General features: G+C 40.3%; 1 protein-coding gene across 1 annotated transcript in view; it reads left to right on the forward strand.

The window, feature by feature from the left end:
- The window catches only part of GNAZ (G protein subunit alpha z), a 1,217,669-nt gene that overhangs the window by 399,363 nt on the left and 794,595 nt on the right, over nucleotides 1-23,711 (forward strand). The window lies entirely within an intron of this gene.

Consider the following 23,711-nt stretch of genomic DNA (forward strand, 5'->3'; position numbering starts at 1 on the left):
CTGTGTCTTAGGGAAAAGAAAATTCCAGTTCTGGAAGACGTGCAGAACTGTCCTGTTGCACAAGTGACTTCTGCTCAACTAAACATCTTCCTCCTTCACTGTATTTATTTTCTCACCCCTACGTTGCTTTTGACAAGAATCTTTCCTACCCTGTGCTATGCTAATGGTACCGATTTGATTTCAATTTTACTATTTCATAATGCTGTTTATACCACTTTAAATCCAGTCTAGCAGGACTTATATATTCCTTCCCCTCCCTTAACCATATGTCAGTTTTATACACCCTAAACCTTTGCCCATTACTGCTTTCACCCCAGAATGGGTCTTACTACAGCAATAGTTGGTACTGCTATCATAGTGAAGTAGCCTGGCCTGTAAATAGGTGCAACATCAGCAGAACAACCAACCAAAGCAACAGAAAAATAAACACAAATAAATGAATCTTCTTTCCTAGCAGCTTCTCTTCCAATTGTACTTGCTCACTATTTGTCTACAGGCCAAAACAACTGATAAACTATTATGAATGCAAAAAGCTGAATTCTTCTGAAACAGCAAGAATTAATAATTGTACACAGTAATGTTATGCTGCCTTTATATGGGACATGGGCTAGCTCACACAGCTGGGGACCAGCATTATAAGACATGCATATGGAAAGTGTTGCTGGACATGGGCTAGCTCACACAACTGGGGGACAAAGCTGTGTGAGCTTAAAGACAGATATATCAAGATCAATGAGAGAAATAGACTGCAGAAGGTTAATAAAACCCCAAAAGTCCGAAGCTTGATAAAACAAATGAGCACAGTAATTAGGACTGTCCATAGAAATCCATGCGATATAACAGAAGTAAACAGAATATATTACTGTGCTGCTAAATTAATAACTGATAAAGTTCTACCACAGGAACACAGGGTAGCGAGGGAAAAGAGGGGGCAAAAGCGAATACCATCATGGAAATATCGAACAGAGAAAACTATAAAGCAGCTAAGACAAGAAGTGTCATTGTTAGAACATTATAGAAGAGGGAATAGATCAACAAAAATGCTAAGAAAAATAGATGTAATAAAAGCAATGCACAGTATTACAACAGAACAGGATCTATTATGCACTATTGGAGATAACAAACTAAAAATTTCAAAACAGGCAGAAAGACTTAGAAGATATGAAAATAAATATAAGGGAAAAGCGCAAAATAAGCAATTTATTGATGACCCAAAAAGTTTTATAGAGAATTGGGAAATAAGATAAAAGGAACTGAAAGACCGCCAAAAAAAGATGAAGTAGATACATTTTGGAAACGTATCTATGAAGATCCTGTGGAACATAACAAAGATGCTAACTGGATAGAAGAAGTAAAAGAAAGAATACGAAGTTTAAAGGTACAGGATATGAAATGGGATGAAATAACAGCCAGAGAGATTGAAACAAGGTTGAGAAAAGCCTCTAATTGGAAAACCACAGGCCCAGATGCAGTACCTAATTTTTGGCTTAAAGTATTAACTTCTTTGGATGAGGATTTAGCCATGAGTAAGAACTATTTATATGCGCACCCCAAACATACACCGTACTGGTTAACAACAGGAAAAACAATGCTCTTACTTAAGAGTGAACCTGCAAGCAATCCTAAAAATTTAGACCAATAACTTGTCTTCCAACGACGTATAAACTGTACATGGGAATTGACGCCTACAATTTATAGTCATTTAGAAGAAAACTGAATTATGGCAGTAGAACAAAAGGGCAATAAAAGAAAGTGATACGGAACAAAGGATCATTTGTTGTTAAACAAAGTTATAGTGGAGAACTGTAAGAAGGGGAAGAATCTAAGTATGGCATGGATTGACTACAAAAAAGCATTTGATAGTATCCCACATTCATGGATAAAAGTGTGCTTAAAAATGTATAAGATACACCCTACACTGACTGACTGCATTATAGTAACCACAAAAGAGTGGCAGACCACTTTGCAATTAAGCCATGATAAAGGACAGATTATTATCCCAGGGCTAAAAATTCAAAGGGGGATATTCCAGGGTGACTCTCTGTCACCGTTGCTATTCTGCCTTGCCAATAATCCATTAAGCTGTTTAATTAACAGCTTAGGCCATGGCTACAATTTGCCTCCTAGAAAACAACAAAGTCTAATGAGTTCACATCTTCTCTTTGTCGATGATTTAAAACTGTATAGCTCATCAGATGAGGAACTGAAAGCACAGCTGCAGGTTGTCTTTTTTAGATGATATTGGAATGCCATTTGGTCTTGATAAATGTGCAAAAGCAACCTTTAAAAAAGGAAAACTGCAGCACCAGGAAAACATCAGTTTGGGACAAGAATGTGATATCAAAGAACTTGAGCAAGAGGGAGTGTATAAATACTTGGGAACTGATGAAGGATCAGCAAGAAAACATGAACAAATGTGAATAAAACACAGTAAGGAGTACTTTAGGTTCATAGGTTCATAGGTTCATACTAGGCTATCTGCACGCCACCCCTTTAGTATGGGGAACTATACCCATTATTTTGCTGTGCCTCTGTTGAGCAGTGACACTGAGGTAATCCCTGGGGTATATCTGCGATCTCCCATCCATTGGTCAAGATTTCTCTTGAACAAGGCCAGCGAGGTGCTCTGCCTCACATGTACCGGGATTTTGTTCCACAGCATAGGAGTCTTTGGTGATGAATCTATCCCTCCAGCACGCCCTATTAATAGCCGTGTCGAGGTTTAAGTCTCCGCCTTGTGGCTCTGATGGATCTAGATTTTTGAGGTGAAGCATATTCATCAAATCTGGGTTTGACATGGCCTTGTATGTTAGGCAAAGGTCACCTCTGAGCAAGCGGTAAGCGACTGAATAGAGCTGGAGTTCTTTCAGTCGGGCAGCATAGGACAGATTTTTGAGACCCTTTATCCTTTTGGTGAGGAACTTTTGTGGCCTCTCCAGCTGCTGCAAGTGTCGGGTCAGATACATCCCGAATGGGGCATTGTACTCAGATGTTAATCCTGAAAACAGCATCGAGATCCAAGCTATAAATCAATTTGCTCTTCCTGTCCTAACTTATAGTTTTGGAGTGATTGACTGGCCCCAAAAAGTGTTGGATAGACTGGATATTAAAACAAGAAGGATGCTTCATGCTTACCAAACGATTTATAAAAATATCAGTGTATACCAAGATTATATATTCCCCGTTCCGAAGGAGGGATGGACCTCCTTGAAATTGATTACATATATAGATCTGCAATCATGGGACTCCACAAATATTTACTGACCTCACAAGATCCAAATGTAGTGAAAGTTTTGAAACATGAGGGAAATAATAATTTCTCTGTTTAATTTAGCAGAAGCATATCGACATCAAGCAGGAATGGAAATCAAACTAGACGTGGATAAAAACCAGGCAGCAACTGAATGTGCCATAAAACAAAAGAAAGAATATAAGGTGAAGGACCAGATGAGAAGGCATGAAATGTGGAAAAAACATAAATATAGTTGCAAGTATAGAAAACTTCTGAAAGACCCTCATGTTGATTAAGAATGAATGCAGGAATGGTTAAGGAGAGGCAAATTCAAACCAAGAAATGAAAGGTTAATACTGGCAGTCCAAGATAGTGGGCTATGTACACGCTGGTATACAAAGTCCATTGAACATGTGGGAGAAACAGACATATGTAGATTTTGTAAAACCGAATTGGAAACACACCTTGTTGCTGGTTACGATGCACTAATGGCAGAGGGTCTGTATACTGAAAGTCATAATAATGTGGCAAGACTGTTACACTGGAGATTGTGCAAACATTACGGTATCGAAGTGGCTGAAAACACTGGAAACATGAGCCACGAAGAATCATAGAAAATGAAGAAGTTTATATCACATGGGATCACCCAATACTAACAGTTCAAAAGATACATGCTAGAAAACTGGATATAGTAGTCCAAGAAAAGAAGATTAAAGTAGCATTGATCATTGAAATTGTCACACCCAGTGACTACTGTGTCCTGCTTACAGAGAGACACAAAGTCATAAAATACCTGGATCTGGAGGCAGAAACGAGAGCCATGTGGAAGAAAGACATCCAGACAGTTTCAATAGTGGTAGGAGCAACGGGTCTTATAAAAAAGAATTTACAATTGTATTTAGATATGTTACCAGTTCATGTAACACTGTACGAATTGCAGAAGGAGTCATTACTGGGTTAATTGCGGGTGCTGCGAAGAGCACTTTTGGCTGACATCAAAGAGTGAAACAATACTAATTTCATGAATTTTAATCGTACTTTGACTTAGGAGTGGGGTCCATTCCCGTCATGGTATTGGAAACCCAAAACACTTGGAGAAATTAAAAACTGGGGGACCAACATTATGAGACAGATATGGAAAGTGTTGCTGGACATGGACTAGCTCACACAGCTGGACATGGGCTAGCTCACACAGCTGGGGGACCAGCATTATGAGACAGGTATATGGAAAGTGTTGCTGGACATGGGCCAGGTCACCCAGCTGAGGGACCAGCATTATGAGACAGGTATATGGAAAGTGTTGCTGGACATGGGCCAGGTCACACAGCTGTGTAACCAGAATTATGAGACAGGTGTATAGAAAGTGTTTCTGGACATGGGGTAGCTCACCCTGGTGGACACGGGCTAGCTCACACAGCTCGGGACCAGCATTATGAAACAAGTATAACATGGAATAGCTCACATAGCTGGGGGACCAGCATTATGAGACAGATATATGGAAAGTGTTGCTGGACATGGCCTAGCTCACATAGCTAGGGGACCAGCATTATGAGACAGGTATAATGGAAAGTGTTGCTGGACATGGGTTAGCTCACACAGCTGGGGTCCAGCATTATGAGACAGGTATATGGAAAGTGTTGCTGGACATGGGCTAGCTCACACAGCTTGGGGACCAGCATTATTAGATGTGTATAACATGGTCTAGCTCACACAGCTAGGAGACCAGCATTATGAGACAGGTATATGGAAAGTGTTACTGGACATGGGCTAGCTCAACCAGTTGGACATGGGCTAGCTGACATAGCTGGGAACCAGCATTATGAGACAGGTATTTGGAAAGTGTTGGTGGACATGGGCTGGCTCACACAGCTGGGGGATCAACATTAACAGACATGTATAACATGGGCTAGTTCACAAGCTGGGGACCAGCATTATGAGACAGCTGTATGGAAAGTGTTGCTGGACATGGGCTAGCTCACACAGCTGGGGGAAGCATTATTAGATGGGTATAACATGGGCTAGCTCACACAGCTGGGAGACTAGCATTATGACACAGGTATATGGAAAGTGTTACTGGACATGGGCTAGCTCACACAGCTGGGGGAAGCATTATTAGATGGGTATAACATGGTCTAGCTCACACAGCTAGGAGACCAGCATTATGTGACAGGTATATGGAAAGTGTTACTGAACATGGGCTAGCTCACCCAGTTGGACATGGGCTAGCAGACATAGCTGGGAACCAGCATTATGAGACAGGTATTTGGAAAGTGTTGGTGGACTTGGGCTAGCTCACACAGCTGGGGGATCAACATTAACAGACATGTATAACATGGGCTAGTTCACAAGTTGGGGCCAGCATTATGTGACAGCTGTATGGAAAGTGTTGCTGGACATGGGCTAGCTCACACAGCTGGGGGAAGCATTATTAGATGGGTATAACATGGGCTAGTTCACACAGCTGGGAGACTAGCATTATGAGACAGGTATATGGAAAGTGTTACTGGATATTGGCTACCTCACACAGCTGGGGGAAGCATTATTAGATGGGTATAACATGGGCTAGCTCACACAGCTGGGGACCAGCATTATAAGACAGGTATATGGAAAGTGTTACTGGACATGGGCTAGCTCACACAACTGCGAGAAGCATTATTAGATGGGTATAACATGGGCTAGCTCACACAGCTGGGAGACTAGCATTATGACACAGGTATATGGAAAGTGTTACTGGACATGGGCTAGCTCACACAGCTGGGGGAAGCATTATTAGATGGGTATAACATGGGCTAGCTCACACAGCTGGGGACCAGTCCAGCATTATGAGACAGGTATATAGAATGTGTTGCTGGACATGGGCTAGCTCACACAGCTGGGGGACCAGCATTATGAGACAGGTATATGGAGTGTGTTGCTGCCAAAGTGTAGAAAAAGGGGTCCTACAGTGTGAATGCAGGTGGGTACTGTCTGCCAAGGTGCTTGGGGAAGGACTAGAGTGTTGCTGCTGGTGAAAGAAGTGTTACTGCCAAGACACAGAAAAGACTGTCTACTGAACAGTACCTCACCAAGAGGATCAAGGGGCTCAAACAGATGCCGTATGCTGCCCGGTTAAAGAAACTCCAGCTCTACTCAGTGGCATACCGCCTGCTCAGAGGCGATCTGTGCCTGACGTATAAAGCCATGTCCAACCCGGAATTAATGGACATGCTGCACCTCAGAAAATCCAAATCCCATTGAGCTACGTGCTCGAGGGACTTAAACCTCAGCACTGAAATAAATAGGACATGCTGGAGGGACAGATTCATAACCCAGAGGCTCCCTTCACTCTGGAATAAAATCCCAATCGAGCTTAGGCAGAGTCTCTCATTGACTCTCTTCAAGAGGAATCTTGATGAGTGGATGGGAGATCGTAGGTTTACCCCGGGTATCACTTCTGTGTCACTGTTAGACAGAGGCACAGTATACTAACCTCGAAAAAGGGCATAGCAAAATTAATTTAAAATGGGTGGCGAAAGCCATACACACTCTGGCTAGGCTTATAAATGCCCTAGGGCAGGTAGCCTAGTATGAACCTATGAACCTATGCAGCTAAAAGGCAGTGACAATGGAAGAGGGAGGATGCCTGTCAGTCTCAGGATGGCAATCTTTGTGAAGCTAGTAACCAGAAAGGGCAGAACTGGTAATTCTTATGATTTAAGGGGAAGTTCCAGTCAGCACAGTAAAGCAGAAGTCTGTATTTCAACATGGGGAGGAGTCACTTCCCAGAATGTGAAGGGAGGTTTATAATTAGAATTAGCATAACATGACACAGCTATCTAGTCATCTTCAAGGATTTTTTGCTTTGAATTTACTGACATCCAGATCCCAGTAACTAAATCTACTGGCAGTAATAACTCTGGGGCGATACAATGGTGTAAGAAATGCAGAAAATAGAGACTGCAAGATCATAAGGTTAGACGGAAAATTATAAGACACTCACACACTTAAAACAAGATGGCCAGACTGTCTCCTTCTTTGCGTCAGTACTGACTGGATGCCACCCCTCCCCCACACAGCCCTATGGCTTAAGTACCTGACAGTACAATTTCATGTTTTAGGATGGGGGAGGATTGGTCATTTTACGGGGATTACATGAATGATTTGTAATTCATGTAGAGTGTATGCTGTCATGATTCCCTCTGCTTCATATTCTCCTTAGAGAAACATAACGTGCCTACTATATCTGTTTAAACAAACCACTATGCTGCATGTATAACACTTTAAAAAAGTGGAAATGGTCTGTGTTACCAAATACATTTTGTCTATTTGGGGAGGGAGGGTACATTTTTTGATAAACAGCAAAAAGGGATACCACTTGCAAATTCCATTTTCCTAAATTACACAACTGAAAAGGGCTGATATGAGCAGTTTAGAAGGTCAAGTATTAACAAAGCACATTAGCCGCATCTCATGGTATTACACAGCCACATGGAGGCAGTTGGTAGTTGGTCATGTTTTCTTCCAGTGTGTGTGTGTGTGTGTGTGTGTGTGTGTGTGTGTGTGTGTGTGAAAACGCAGGTTGGCATGGTTCACTAATTCCCTTCTCTGAAACAAAAGCTACGTTACCGCAAGACTAGCACTTATTTAATGAATATGCTGAGGGGTCACCAGACCATTCTGAGAGTTCTGCAGCAGAAACTATCGGGGGGGCACAGCACTGCTGGAAAGTGTACACTGATGCATATTCAGAGGTCACAAAATCATTGCACAGTCTGCCCTCTACCCATAAAGTCAAGCTACATAAGGTTTTGTTTATTTCTTGGTGCTATCAAGCATATGGTAACCATACCAGAATTATTCATCTAAATATGTTACTCAATGTTTCTGTAGTCTGGATTCGAGTTCTTTTTCGTGGCTAAAACTGAGTGTAATTGGTTATCTCTTGAAAACTTTAAAAGAGACACAAAACTTACATTTTTATCAGGAAAGAACTTAGGAAAGGCACAGTGGAAAGATGAACGTTCACAAATATCTCTACTTAAACTCCTATTTCTAGTCTGAATGCAAGGTGTATTCCAGACTAACCTAGATCTTTATTTTTACCTATGTATTTATGCAATGTAAATTTTGCTCTGCCTTGTGTCACACTATACCCTTAGAAAGGCTATACTTCGATACTACGTCACGTCAAAGTTGGTTATCATGTTCATCTTCAGCACAACAAGGGAATCTGTTCTACAAGTGCAACTTTTATAACTAACTTGGGCATTTATTTTTACAAGTAATAAATGCAGGTTACATTCCAGAACACAGTTTATTCTGTAAATGCATGCCATCTTACAGCTCTTATTATATGTTTCCATGGGTTAGCTTAGCGTCTTGTCAGCAAGGGTATATACATAATGCCTGCCAGCAATTAGACCCTACTTCAGCGCTATCTTCAAATCGTCCACTTCGGTCAAATAATAAAGAATTGCTTACCATTTATAAACCACACAGGGCTGCAGGGGTCAGTCTGTATTACAATAGTATAGCTAGAACTTGGAATAAAATCCCTGTATCATTCAAGTCTATCTCACACCTTCATCTTTTCAAACCATTATTAAAAGGCTTCCTCTGTGCCTCCTGGTTTTGTCCCTGCTCCTCATCTGGGACATGGCTCTCCAACACCCTTCATCACCTTTCTTATACCTCCCTTTAAAGCAGTGTTTTTCAGCCGCCAGTCGATAGACTGAGTCCAGCCCGACAGAAATTCCATGAAAGACTAGGGCCCACTGGCTAGGAGAGGAGACTTATTTTTTAATTAAAAATAAAAAAATAAAAAGTTTTTTTTTTTTAAATGGCATTCTTTTTTAAGAAGAATTCCCTTTGCATCCTGTAACACAGATGCAACAATGCGACAGGAGGTGTGTACAACCTGTTTTCGTCTTCTACGTCTGTGCAACTTGATGTGTACGTCTTCATCTTCGTCTTCCATGTGCACAGAATTTGAATGCCAGAAGATGTTTGAAATGTGGACCACAAACAGACAAGTGAAAGGTCTGTGTGTGTGTGTGTGTGTGTGTGTGTGTGTGTGTGTGTGTGTGTGTGTGTGTGTGTGTGTGTGTGTGTGTGTGTATATACAAAGGGGGAGGAGGGTGTCTCTTAACCATCCAGATTTTCACAGAATGTACAGATTTTTCCCTCCTATTTTTAGTCTTTTTGGGGTTTATTGTGGCAAATCTGTGAGGGCAGAATTGACTAAATAATGACAGCTATTTGAATTTCCAACTTCATATCCTTCAGAAAATTCACAATAACACAATACCTTTTATTCTAGCAACTTTATAAGTTTGTGAGAGAAATATTTAAAGTTTGTTCCTATGTTTGGGGCTTTGTCCCACCATTATTTTTGGCTTTGCCCAGATCTGTTGTGCTAAGAGGTTGAGAGGTATAACTAAATCATTTAACCTGCTTGTCCCCTTTTAATACCTCACTTTATTGTACTTCTTAAACTACTATACCTACTTCCAATTAGCACAACCAGATTACTCTTCCATCACTACTTCTCTGTTAATACACACATTTGTGTATCTCCTGTAATAACTCACTTTATTGTATTTCTTAAATGACTCCTACCTGTCTTATATACCACTCTTCCATCTGTAAAGTCAGTACAAGGCTTGTAAATTTAATGTTTGTGAGTATCAATACCCATTTTATTGTACTGACTATTATTATACTATGTATTCAATGAAAGTGCAGTATAACATTTGTTATTGTAAATATTGATTGCATTAACTATGACACCTTGGAGCTTTTCTTCCCGGGCCTCTGTTGAAAAAGGGCACCTATGCCCAGTTGGACTTTCCTGATAAACAAATGTCAATACGTAAATAAAATAAAATAAAATGATGTTATGTCTGTGCTCACTCTATGCATATGATGAGTTACAGTTCTTCTGTACTCAGGTTGGTTTCATGTGATACGAACTACCCCTTGTTATCTTGGCAAGACTTGTGATTGCAAAGGTTTGTCTGGAGCATCTCAGCAACACAGGCAATAAACAAACACACACATACAGAAGTACATAATAAGTAAAGCTGCTGAAGAAAAGGTACATTAACAAAGCTATGTAACAACATACAATCTAGCAGACAGCAGGGCAGCTGTGACCAACAGAGGCCACCTGTTTTCTGCAGCTATCCCTTATGCTAAACACAGAAGCATTTAAGCAGGTTACTATAAAAGTATTGCTGCTCAGTGTGCCTACTCAGTGACAGAATAAAGTGTCTTACGCTGGGTTAAAAAGCAACAGGTGAGGCAATTTAAGGAGAGGTCTGACAAATAATGGTGAGAATTTAAACAGGGGAGAAGTGCCAGGAAAGAACAAATGAAGGTGATTGAGAAAACTGCAGGCACAATGTTGTTGTTGCATAGTTTTTAAGAGCCAGCATGTTTGCTCTTCTGTCCTTGCCGTTCTACTGCACTTTTCGTACATAAGTAGTGGAGCAGAACACAAATCCCTGGTACACACGTCCATTCATTTTAACTGCTCATGCAGCTTGTTAACTATTTTCATGCTGCACCTTTCCCAGTTCTCCTTACACTTCCTCTCAAGTGCTCCCTTTGTAAGCACGTCCTTCCTGCCTGTGTACACTTACTAATCTGCATTGTTTCTTCACCTATACCTCTTTCTCCTTTCACTATCCCATCTCCTTATAAATTTTAAATAATGTACGAGCAGAGGTGGCACTACACTAGGACACACAGGGGAACATGTCCCCTCCCCTGTCAAACTGTGTGCTATAGTGAAAAACTCCAGTCCGTGGAATAGTAAAAATGACAACGCAGCCCACAGCACAACCACAAGTCAGCAACTGCCAGGATGTAAATTGGTTAGCTGGCATCTACGTGGCTGCACAGGTTCCATCCCATCCCATTCAGCTGCAAATTTACATATGTATGGTATTGGAGCCAATGAAAAATTTACATTTGAGCCCAAATGAGAATCAGAAAGTACGGCCATTTAGAAGAGCTCAACTGTAAAATCTCCACTGTCCATTTTTGAGCCATTCATACAAAGAAGGGGGACAGCAGCGGTGTTTGTGTGTATGTCTCTGGTAATGTCACTGAAGACCAGTACCTGCATTATCCAGTTAAGTGTCTTGCACTGTGTTATACAGTAGGCAAATGGAGGTAGAAAGAATCAAACCCTGCACCCCTGACTAAAGGAAGCACCTTACTAAGAAGTTAAATGCTTAATCCTCTGCACTAACTGCTAGAACCTTCACCCACTTCTTCATTTTCTGGCAAATCACTCAATGTTAAAAGTCACTGAGGTTTATGTTGTTTAGAAAATGCATGTTGATGCAACACCTGCTGTTCTGTTAAATTTTAAAGTGAATTAAAGTAGTATTCCTTTCATCTGTCTCTGACTTTGTCTCATATTTATGCCCCATCCTTGTTAACTTTTTTCTGGAAAATCACTGAAGATTACAATTAGTCAGTAGTACTACGCATTACAGTTTCATAGTTTTTATGGTTCAGAGAATGCATGCTCATGCAACACTTATTGTTCTGCTAACATTTTATGTGATTTGGAGCTGTCTCCCCCTTAAGGCTCTGATATGTTAATGAACTGTTTCCTGCAGTCAAAAGTGCAGGGTTTGAATCCATTCACCGCTAGTTTCCTACTGCGTGACTTTGAACGTCACTTAACTAAACAGTTCTCCCAGGTCACCCCTGAGAAGGGACACTTTTTTTCCACTGGGTTTACCTGATCAACAAATACATAAAGTAATTTAAAATTTGTCGTCTTTAGCCCCCCACCCCATTATTTTTAGCTCGGTCTGGAATTCTTAAGCAAATAAACTGAGAGGTATTATGGTCTGCTCTTTGTACAATGTGTGGCTTTCTGGCAAATTGTTGCAGATTTCAATCACTAAATAATGACAGGCATGTGGGTTTCAGACCTGTATCCTTCAGAAAATGTTTGCTAGTGCAAAGTTCGTTATTCTCATAACTTTCTAAGTGTATATGAGAAATATTTAAAATATGTTCATCGGTGGTTACTGGGCTATTGACCCGAAGGTCTTTATAAGCCTTGCCCTGTGTGCCCAATATAATACTAGAGAAACCCAATATAAAGGATCTTGCCTAAACTCAAGATCTTAGTTAGCAACATATCTAGCAGGGTTATAGGTGAAACCCCGGTAGGAATTTAGTTTCCCATTCAGTCATCCTGGCTATGCTTAAACAGGGTCAAAGAGAGGCTTTGTTTGATGTAAACTGGTAGCCTTTTACAGAGGAGTGGCAACCTCTGAAGACACATCTGTCTCTCCAGCAGGTCCTATTTATGTCACAGGCCAGGTTAAGGTCCCTGGAGCGGGTGACCCTTGGCCCATTTGACTTATTGATGTACAGCATTAACATTAGGTTTGGATCTGAGATTGCTCTGTAGGCCAATCACAAGTCTCCTCTAAGTAGTCTGTATGCTACTGAGTACAGTGATTTCAGTCTGTAAATGTTTAACGTGCTGGAGACCCTGAATTTTCTTGGTTAGAAATCTCTGAGGTCTCTCAAGTTGCTGCAGGTGCCTGGAAGGTACATACCAAAGGGAGCACTGTACTCAATTATTGGCCTGATGAAGGTCGACTACATGGGTGTTATGACCTCTTTCTCTCTTGAGGCAATGCCTTCATTAATGAGGTGTGCATCGCAGAATGCCTTCCTTACCACAGTAGACAAATGGTGGTCAAAGTTTAGGCTACAGTCCCAATTCTTTCACTACTGAGTTGTTACTTAGGGTATTATTATTTATATGATAGTCTGCAGGGATATTGTTTTTACCAAAGGGGATGATAAAAAGAAGTTATGTCTTACCATAACGTTCCATCTGTATTGTTGATCCTCATTCAGTCATTACGTGTAGGTAGTTGGTTCCGACCTCGGAACCGAGCCGACCATCTTCCAAGCTCGTGCCAGCTACAAACTCTCGAGCTAAACTCTTACCCAGAATTCCCCTCTCCCTGTTACTTCAGATTGAGTTTGCAAGTCAAAAGAAGGTAGAGGCTACCTCTGGTCAAATGACCTAACAGAACCGAATGGTGAGATCCACTAAAAGCCCAAGAAGGGGGAAGGCGGAAGGGTCGTAATGACTAAACGATGATCAATAATACAGATGGAACGTTATGGTAAGACATAACTTCTTTATCTGATATTGTTAATCCTCGTTCATTCCTTACGTGTGGGACAGAGTCCCCAGCTACCATTATTCCTGGGAGGCTCTTTTGGAAGGACATTCTTGAGCACCATAGAACCAAAAGATGCTCTTCTCCTGGAGGCCAAATCCAACTTGTAATGATTGATGAAGGTATGAGGACTAGCCCAAGTTGCAGCTGCACAAATGTCATGTAAAGAGGCTCTGGCATGGAAGGCAGCAGAAGTTGCCACCGACCTTGTAGAATGAGCCTTTATGGTGGTAGTTAATGGGATATTACGTTTTCTGTAAATGAAGGTTACGCAGTCTTTTAACCATTTAGCCAATGTGACCTTAGCAACAGTACATCCTAATCTAGGTCCAGAATAGGCCAAAAATAACTGGTCTGATTTACAAGAAACCTTAGTCCTGTTTAAGTAGAAGCGAATTTGCCTCTGAATATCTAGGGTATGTAGGCAATACTCTCCTCTGTTTGAATGATTGGGGAAGAAAACTGGCAATTCAATGGTTTGATTAATGGACATTTCAGAGATCACTTTTGGCAGAAAGGAAGGGTTAGTTCTCAATGACACTCTATCTCTATGAAAAAATCAAATATGGTCTCTTGATGCATAAGGCTTGAAGTTCAGAGATACGTCTGGCAGAAGTAATGGCCACCAAAAACAAGGTTTTCCATGACAAATATTTGAGGTCGCAAGAAAAAGCTGGTTCAAAAGGTGGCATTGTCAAAGCTTGTAGGACTAATGACAGGTCCCATGGTTGAGTAGGTTCTCTAAAAGGGGGGTTTAGATGATTCATGCTTTTTATGAAAGTCTTGCATAATTTGTGTGACATAAGAGAAGAGTCTTGGACACCATCATGAAAATTAGATATTGCGGCCAAATGAACTCTAATGGTAGAGGCAGATAGACCGGATTTAAATAAGGTAGACAGATATTCCAGTACTATCGACACTGGTGCTGAAAAAGGATCTACCTGTTTTTCTTTTAGCCAAATAGTAAATCTTTTCCACTTGCTGAGATATGTAATTCTGGTGGAAGACTTATGAGATGCAATAAGAATGTCACGTACTGGCAAAGAAAGATCATTCTGCCTGGCAATCAAAGGAATTGGAGGAGCCAAGCTGTTCAAATTGGGGTGAATCAGATTCTGCTGATGGGAGATCAACCCTGGGGTTAGATGGAGAATCCACGGTTGATCTAGCAGGTGAGGCCAAAGGAAGGGGAACCAAATCTGATGAGGCCAATATGGTGCTTTGAGGATTACTTTGCTCTAAAACCGGTGGGCTTTCTTCAGAAACTGGGGAATGAGGGGGGAGAGGTGGAAATGCATGTAGTCTATTTAGCTAACTGTCAGGTATGCAATAATTTCTATGTGGGAAAAACTGATAGGCCCTTAAAAGATAGAATAAGAGAGCACATATACCAAATTAGAAAAGGAAGTAATTGTAATGCTCTAGCAAAGCACGTAAAAGAAACCAATATGGAACATAATTTTAAATTTAAAGTATTAGGGACAACTGATGTTAACAAGAGAAAGGGGGATATTAGAAACAAGACAGAGAAGATGGAAGTGGAATGGATAGTGAGGCTCAGGGCTAATGCAGGACATGGTCTCAATAATGTGATTCTATTGAGACCAATTTTAAAGAATAGACCTTTACGTAGATAATGTATATTTTTATTATATGTTTTATATATATATATTTATATAGTTCTTTATATATTTGCTAGTATTTTTTAGCGTTAATGTAATTTAATGTTTTTATGCAAACATATATAGATGTATTAGTTTGTAAACCACTGATAGAGTGTAATATGTGTTTAAGAACTAATTAAATGTAATGCCATTTGATATATAAAGGGTGTGCTAACTAAGGTAATCATACACCTGAAGAAGCCTATGGTAAAAGTACTAGTGTATGTGTGCCATTAAAGCAGTCTGCATTTGAAAAAGAAGCTGGAGCCTTGTCTTTGTTTAGTTACTTTTTGTCTTGACATTTGAATAAGTGTTTCTACAGGCATTTGTGTATACCTTAGTATAGTTGTCAATGCCATCTGTTGGAAATGGAGCTTGGAAATTATTTATGCCATCCTTTAGGAGGGTATAATTAACTTTCGTGAAATTTTTTAGCCTGATTTCACCTAAGAGAGGTTCAGGTGTTATAGCTACTTCAAATGTGACTAATTTGTGATCAGATTTAACCAGTGAGGGTCCTATACTTGTGGTGGTGCAACAGTCACCTATGTTGGTGAGGACCGGGTTGAGAATATGTGAGCCCCTTGTGAGTTCATATACTGTTTGTTCCAGAGCATTAGTGTTAATAAAGTCCAGGAACCTTTGTGTGATAATTCTGGTACTAGTATAAGTTTCCCAGTCAATGGAGGGATAGTTAAAATCGCCCATGACTAAAGTGTTAGGTTGTAATTTAATTGACTCAAGTAGGTCCAAATAAACAGCATGGGTTCTTGACTTTGTGTCTTTGTTTCTGATTCTTGTGCTAGACAAAGAGAGAGTCAATAGGATCTGCAGTATATGGCTCTGAAAGCAGTGAGCTGAGGTACATTTCTGGGCCATTATTAATGGATGTACTCATTCACTTGATCTCAAGCAACATATCAGATTCACAGTCAGACATCAATTACAAGCATTTGTACACATGTGCATGAAGAGGGTATAATTCTCAACTGTTCCAGATTTTTTCTCTCATATTTGTGGTCTGTTCCTCATAAAATCTGAAGCTTTTTGGTAAAGTGTTGTGTACTACAGTCACTAAACAATGCCAAACATATGGATTTCTGAGTTGAAACACTTCCGAAAATGCTTGCTAACACAATAACTGCCATGCTAGCAATCATCTGAGTATATATAACCATTATTTCAAATCTGTTCCTGATTTTGGGTACTAATCTCTGATTCTTCAGCTAAGAGGTTGGGAGGGCATAGAGATGCAGTGGGTTGCACTGTATGGTTCTCACAGCAGTGAGCTGAAATACACTTCTAGGTCATTATGTAAGTATTTTTTCTTTCATTTAATCACAAGCAGGCATTTGATGTGTACGCAATTATAAGAAGGGCTGTAATTGATGTTTACATGTGTGTTTGTATAAAAATACTTGTTTCCTGCATCTGAGAGTCATTACCGTATAAAGGAAGGAATCATTTGTGGTAAACAGAAGCATCATCATACGAACCATGTTCTTTGGGTATGATCATCATGTAAGCCATGTTCTCCGGGTATGATCATTATATGAGCCATGTTCTTTGGGTGCATCGTCATATGCACCACGTTCTTTGGCTGCATCATATGCACCATGTTCTTTGGGTATGATCATTATATGCACCATGTTCTTTGGGTATGATCATCATATGAGCCATGTTCTTTGGGTGCATCATAATATGAGCCATGTTCTTTGGGTATGATCATCATATAAGCCATATTCTTTGGGTGCATCATCATATGAGCCAGTTTTTTGGGTATTGTCATTCGGGCTGGCCGAGGGCTACCCTGGCAGGGATAACCCAAATGTGATGACTGCAACAGTGAATACACTTGAACATCTATATTTACGGTACATGTACACATCTGTACTTTCTTTGGGTATGATCATCATGTTAGCCATGTTCTTTGGATATGATCATCATATGAGACAAGTTCTTTGGTTGCATCACCATATGAGCCATGTTATTTGGATGCATCATCATATGTGCCATGTTCTTTGAGTATGATCATCATGTGAGCCTTATTCTTTGGGTATGATCATCATATGTGCCATGTTCTTTGGGTATGCTCATCATATGAGCCATGTTCACTGGGTATGATCATTATATGAGCCATGTTCTTTGGGTATGATTATCATAAGAGCCATATTCTTTGGGTATGATCATATGAGCCATTTTCTTTGGTTATGATTGTCATATGCGCCATGTGCTTTGGGTATGATCATCATATGTGCCATGTTCTTTGGGTATGATCATCATATGCGCCATGTTCTTTGGGTATGATCCTTGGTTCCCTTGTTTTATTGAATGTTGACAGAGTGTTCTTTATTTTGTAACTAAACTGGACAGCATGAAGATTACAAGTTTAACAGTAATATTTTTAATTTAGCTTGTTTTTTTTGCAGGCATACTGGTGTAAAATATGAGGTTTGTCTAGCACTCAGTGCAGATGTGTAAGGTTATGAGCTGTAATGGGCTGCTTCTCATAGTACAGGGTTTGATTCCCTCACCATTCATTTGTCTTCTGTGTGAGTCTGATGAAGTCACTTCACCGTACAGTACTCCTGGGCTGCTCCTGAAACACATTTAGCCTTTTGAATTCCTGCACACTTCACATAGCGACTAATTAGTGCTTCAATAAGTTGTAAATAATGTACGAGTAGAGGCTATCTGACTACAAAAGACCTCTTGTAGTTTAATGGGTTGCTAGAAACATTTTCAATACATGGCATTTCAAGAGAAGAAAAGTTTACTGTTGCACATATTAAGTCTGTTTTCAGTGTTTTTGCTGTAAAAACTGAAATAAGCTATAAATTGAAATCCAAATCTCTGATCAGTGTATAACAGGTACAGCCTGCTGTTCTTGAATTTGTGTTATGAGATTCATTTTCTCTTTTTGCTGAGAAACATATGTCTTTGTGTCATTCTCCCACTTCTACTGTACTGTTAGCTATCAATTTGATTTGTCACACTGCAACATACTAAACACTACATCCAAACCATAATACTAAACATTTCATCCCAACCGTAATCCTTAAGCACAACAAATGTAGTTATTCTTTGTGTTGTACATATTCTCAGGATATATGAAATATGTAAATACATTATTAGACTGTGTCATTTATTATTTTATCATAGGGTAATGTAAGGAAATTTTCTTTTGTGTTTAATAATTGATTACTGATGAATTGTTACCAAACCATCCATTATTTATTTATTTACTTATTTTGATCTTCAGATGTCCTACATACCCCACCAGGTAGCTACAGTGCCCCTAATGAGCCCCAGCAAGAAAGAGAACCTGGAGTTTGCCCTGTGTATGAGTTGTATCTTAGTGGTGCTAGCCAATTATTGCATCATCAAAGTACAAGTTAGTTAAACAGTCTATGTTCAAGTTTTATGTGAATTTTATTCCTTAGCATCAACCACATATTTTAATATTTAAAACCAATTACATATTTAACAAGTACTAGTTAGGCAGTTTATCTTAATAGTATTATCCAATTATATAACCAAAAAAAATGTTAACAATATTAGCCAGTTACAAAACTAATACTAGTTAGATAAACAAATGCTGGGTATTTCAAAAAACTCCACAGTAGCTGCTAAGAGCTGTGGTCTATGGGGTAGTTTGCACTGCTGAATAAAATGTGATTCAGAGACACATTTAGCTGCTATGAAAAAAACATTTAATTATCAGCTAATTTGCATGTCTCTGAATTGTGTGGTGTTACAGCTAGTACTAATCTTTATTTCTGTGGTAATTATCACTGATGACCAGTGCATCACGTTGGCACAGGCACTCTGTCTCAGTCATTCACATAGTGACACACACACGCACGCATGCACGCACACACACACACACACACACACACACACACACACACACACACACACACACACACACACACACACACACACACACACACACACACACACACACACACACACACACACAGGTTCATAGGTGTGTACTAGGCTAATGGCCCTGGAGCCTTTACAAGCCTAGCCCATAGAAGTGCCTTGGCATTGTGCCACCCGACATTAGTTCCCAGTGCCTCTGTCAAGTAGAGCCCAATGTTAGTTCTCCGTGCCTCTGTCAAGTAGCGCCACTGGAGTGATCCCTGGGGTGAACTATTTCCCATCCACTCATCAAGATTTCTCTTGAAGAGGGCCAATGACGTGCTCTGCTTGATATGTATGGGAAGTCTATTCCAGAGCATGGGCAGTCTCTGAGTTATGAACCTGTTCCTCCAGCATGTTCTGTTGATTGTAGTAATGAGGTTGAGGTCTCTGGAGCGTGTGGTTTGGAGGGATTGGGATTTCTTTAGATGTTTCATTTCTAACAGAGCTGGTCAGACATGGCTTTGTAAGTCAAGCAGAGATTGCCTCTTAGTAGACGATATGAGACAGAGAATAGCTGGCTGGAGTTTTGGAGTCTGTCGGTGCAGGACATGTGTTTAAGACCTAGTATCCTCTTTGTGAGGTACTTTTGTGGACTTTCCAGCTGTTGCATGTGTCTGTGAGGTACATGCCAAATGAGGCATTATACTCGATGACTGGCCTAATGAGGGAAGAGTAGAGAGAGATGATGACCTCTTTCTTCCTGGATGCAAAACTCTTGGTAATGAGATGTGCCACATAGAAAGACTTTCTGCCCACAGTGGCAATGTGGTGGTCAAAGGAGAGGTTGCTGTCAACCTTTGTCCCCAGATCTCTTATAACGCCTACAGTGTTCAGTGGGCTCCCATGGATGTGGTAATAAGTGGGAACTGAGTTTTTCCTAAAACAGATGATGCATTTTTTGGCATTAAGCTTATGGCCATGGCTTCAACACCATTCATTGGGTTCAGTGAGGCCTTTCTGTAGGATGTCTACATCACTTGGGGAGTTAATAATGGCTTCCAGCTTGCCGTCATCTGCGAACTTGGTCAGCCATAGCCCCTCCATGTTGGCCTGGATGTCTGAGAAGTAGATGTCAAACAGGAGAGGACCCAGGACCAATCCCTGTGGGACTCCACTTGTGACTGGTCGACAGTCTGACTTGGAGTCCGCTACTTTCACACTGTGGGTTTTATCTGTGGACCAATTTGCAATGCACCTAGTGATATAGGCATTGATGCCTAGTTTGGTGTGTTTATCAATAATTCTTGAGTGGGGAATGGTACCAAAGGCCTTGGCCAGATTGAGGTAGGCTGTATGAACTGCCTTGCCTTCATCCACAGCTCGGGTGACTGACTCAAAGAAGTCAACCAGGTTGAGCAGGCATGATCTACCTTTCACAAAACCAAATTGCATGGGATCTAGAGTTTGAAGATTCCCTATATCCTTGTTAATTAGGTCCATGATGATGTGGTCCATAGCCTTACATATCAGACTCATCAGGCCAATGGGGCGATAATTCCCAGGGTCTGTAGTCACCCCCCCCCCCTTTGTGGAGAGGGATGACTGTAGCAGTGCGCCATTCTGTAGGGACAAAGCCTGAGTGGAGGCTGTGATTGAACAGGGCACACAGATGTAGTGCCAGTTCACTTTGTAGTTCATGCAGAACACATCCAGGGATATTGTCAAGTCCCATGGAAGTTGTATTCTTGGCCTTCGACAATGCAGCTTTAATCTGTGCTGCAGTAGTGCTGGGTACCTGGCATTCCTCCAGTATTGTGATTGGTCCTTTGGGGGGATGAGGTAAAGTTGGCACTGAATCTGTCGGCCAGTATGTTGGCAATATCTGTTGGCTCAGTATAGGAGGCACCATTGTGCAGTACCTCAGAGCAAACCTGGGTATTGCAATGGAGATTCTTGATATAACTATTGAAGGCTTTGTGGTTGCTTTTAGTGTCTGCTATAATTCTGCCTTCATAGCTGGCTTTAGAGGTTTTGATGAGGGATCTCAACTTTTTGTTGAGGCTAATAAGGGAGTTTTTCCAGTCTTGGGATTTCACCTTTTTCTACAACAGTTTCTTCCTTCTGTTGTAGAGTTTATTAATAGCATACTTTCCTGTCCCTGAGTTGACAAAACATCCCAGATGTATTCTCTTATTTTTCCTTGCCCCTCACAAATCACAGATGATTACAGTCACTCAGTAATAATACCAGACATTAGAGTTTATTTCTTATTGTTCTGAAACTGGATTGTGATGCCAAACCTGCTACTATATCAATGATTTAAGTGACTCCAAGCAATATTTAAAAATCATCCATAGTTTCATCTAGTGTTCCTCCTTGCTTTGTGCAAAAATCTTCATCATGACCATTTATAGGTATGGTGGCCCCCCCAGGCACACTGACACACCCCTGACTTTGCCCCCGCTGTGTTCCTCACATCTCACGGACTGTTACAGACAGACATTGATGCCAGATTTATACTTATGGCTCTTCAGTTATTGTAGAGGGTTACAGCTGTAGATGTTTAATATGTTGCTTCCTGCAACAAGGGTACAGGGTTCAAACCTTTCCCCAATTTAATTTAACTTTTTTAAATGACTTAAGATAAGCTTTAAAGCTTACTCCTAGCGGCTAATGGTAGAGCAGAGTACTCAAGCTATGCAAAGAAGCTGTCTTGTATGCCAAATGCACAGGTTTGAACCATTTTCCCTGTTTTGTATTACCTTATGAAGTGAGTTAAGGTAATACTGAAAGTGCATCACTGGTGTTTAGTGGTAGAGCAGAGGTATAAAGCTCTGGACAAACTGTTTTCTATGCAAGAGTACAGGGTTTGAACCCTTTTCTCTGTTCTGTATTACCTTATGAAGTGAATTAATGTTAATACTGAAAGTGTATCACAGGTGCCTAGTGGCAGAGCAGAGGAATAAAGCTCTAAGGACAAAATGTTTTCTATGCAAGAGTACAGGGTTTGAACCCTTTTCTCTGTTCTGTATTACCTTATGAAGTGAATTAATGTTAATACTGAATGTGTATCACAGGTGTCTAGTGGTAGAGCAGTGGAATAAAGCTCTAAGGACAAACTGTTTTCTATGCAAGAGTACAGGGTTTGAACCCTTTTCTCTGTTCTGTATTACCTTATGAAGTGAATTAAAGTTAATACTGAATGTGCATCACAGGTGTCTAGTGGTAGAGCAGTGGAATAAAGCTCTAAGGACAAACTGTTTTCTATGCAAGAGTACAGGGTTTGAACCCTTTTCTCTGTTCTGTATTACCTTATGAAGTGAATTAATGTTAATACTGAACGTGTATCACAGGTGCCTAGTGGCAGAGCAGAGGAATAAAGCTCTAATTAACTATTTTGTGTGCTAAAGGTACTGGGTTAAAATCTTTACCCCTGTCGTGACTTTAGGGTACTATTTATATATTATCCCTGGTGAATTTTCTTCCTCTCCAAATGGGTACAACTTGTGTGCTGTAAAACTGTTGTTCAGTTAAAATTTTAAGTGAATTTAGGGCAATGTTTAAAGAATATCACTGGTATCCAACGTTTCTCCAGCCCATACATCCTTCATACTCTAAAACTTTTATTCTATTAATGTTCTAAGAGACCTTAGGGTAATAGTTAAAGGAAATCTCTGTTGTCTAGTGTTTTCCCTACCCATACATATTTGGTGTTGAAAAAACTGTTGTTTTATTAGTGTTTTTAGTGAGTTGGTGTAAACCTGCTACTTTATTTGAAATGTTTAAAAACTGTATAACATTCTACTTTAAAACGTATATCTGTATATGAAATTTCTAAAGTTCTGTAACTATGTAAACTTAACTCTCTATCATATTTGATGCATAAAACTTAAGTCTTCTTGCACTGTTTACTTCTTCTGAACATGGGCTGTGCTTAAAATGGTCTCTGCACCAGTTTCTCTGGCCTGGATACTTTACCTGTTTTCCTTAATTTTATTCTGAACTTTGTGATAAAAAAGCTGATTGTCTGATACAGATAGCTCCAGGTTTTGGTTTTGCTGACTGTATAGAACTCTTTCATTAAAGTACACAATCAATCAGATTTCATATAAGAAAGCAACACAATTATTTTCAGTGACATTAAGCAATGTAACATGGATCAGTAACATATATAGAAAAGTCAAAATTAAGTATTAAAGGTGTAGCCAAGTATATGCAATGTACACTACAATGTACATTTTTTTCCAAAGTAACTTATTTTGTACAATGAGAGGTACTAAAATGTAAATTAAAAAATCAGGTCAGCTCTGAGGCTTAGAAGTATAAATCCTTAATTCGGATCTAACACGAATGGAGTTCAAGTACTGGTTCCAGCATGAAACACCTGCATGGAAAAGGGTGGAAGTAAGCAAATTATGCCATCTCAGCTATCCTAGGGGGAGGGAGATGGTGGTCCCAGGACCATGGGCTGGGCGATCCCAAGCTGATGACAGCAGCTCTCATATCTGAGTGTGTATGTGTGTCAGGATGCACGCCAAGGGAGATAGTACCCCTACAGTGAAGAAGATGCATACAGAACAGCCACCATAGGCAGGGATACAGCCAAATAAATATGGCCTTATTGCTGGGGTGCTAGTGAGGGCAAAAAGACTTTCATGACTACCTCAATGATGGCCTACCCAGCGTGCTGTCACCCTCATTGGGGAGTATCTGAGATGGAGGAATGAATAT

This window comes from Protopterus annectens, chromosome 4.part0 (genome assembly GCF_019279795.1).
Source record: "Protopterus annectens isolate FY-2018-M chromosome 4.part0, PAN1.0, whole genome shotgun sequence".
Lineage (NCBI taxonomy): Eukaryota > Metazoa > Chordata > Ceratodontiformes > Protopteridae > Protopterus > Protopterus annectens.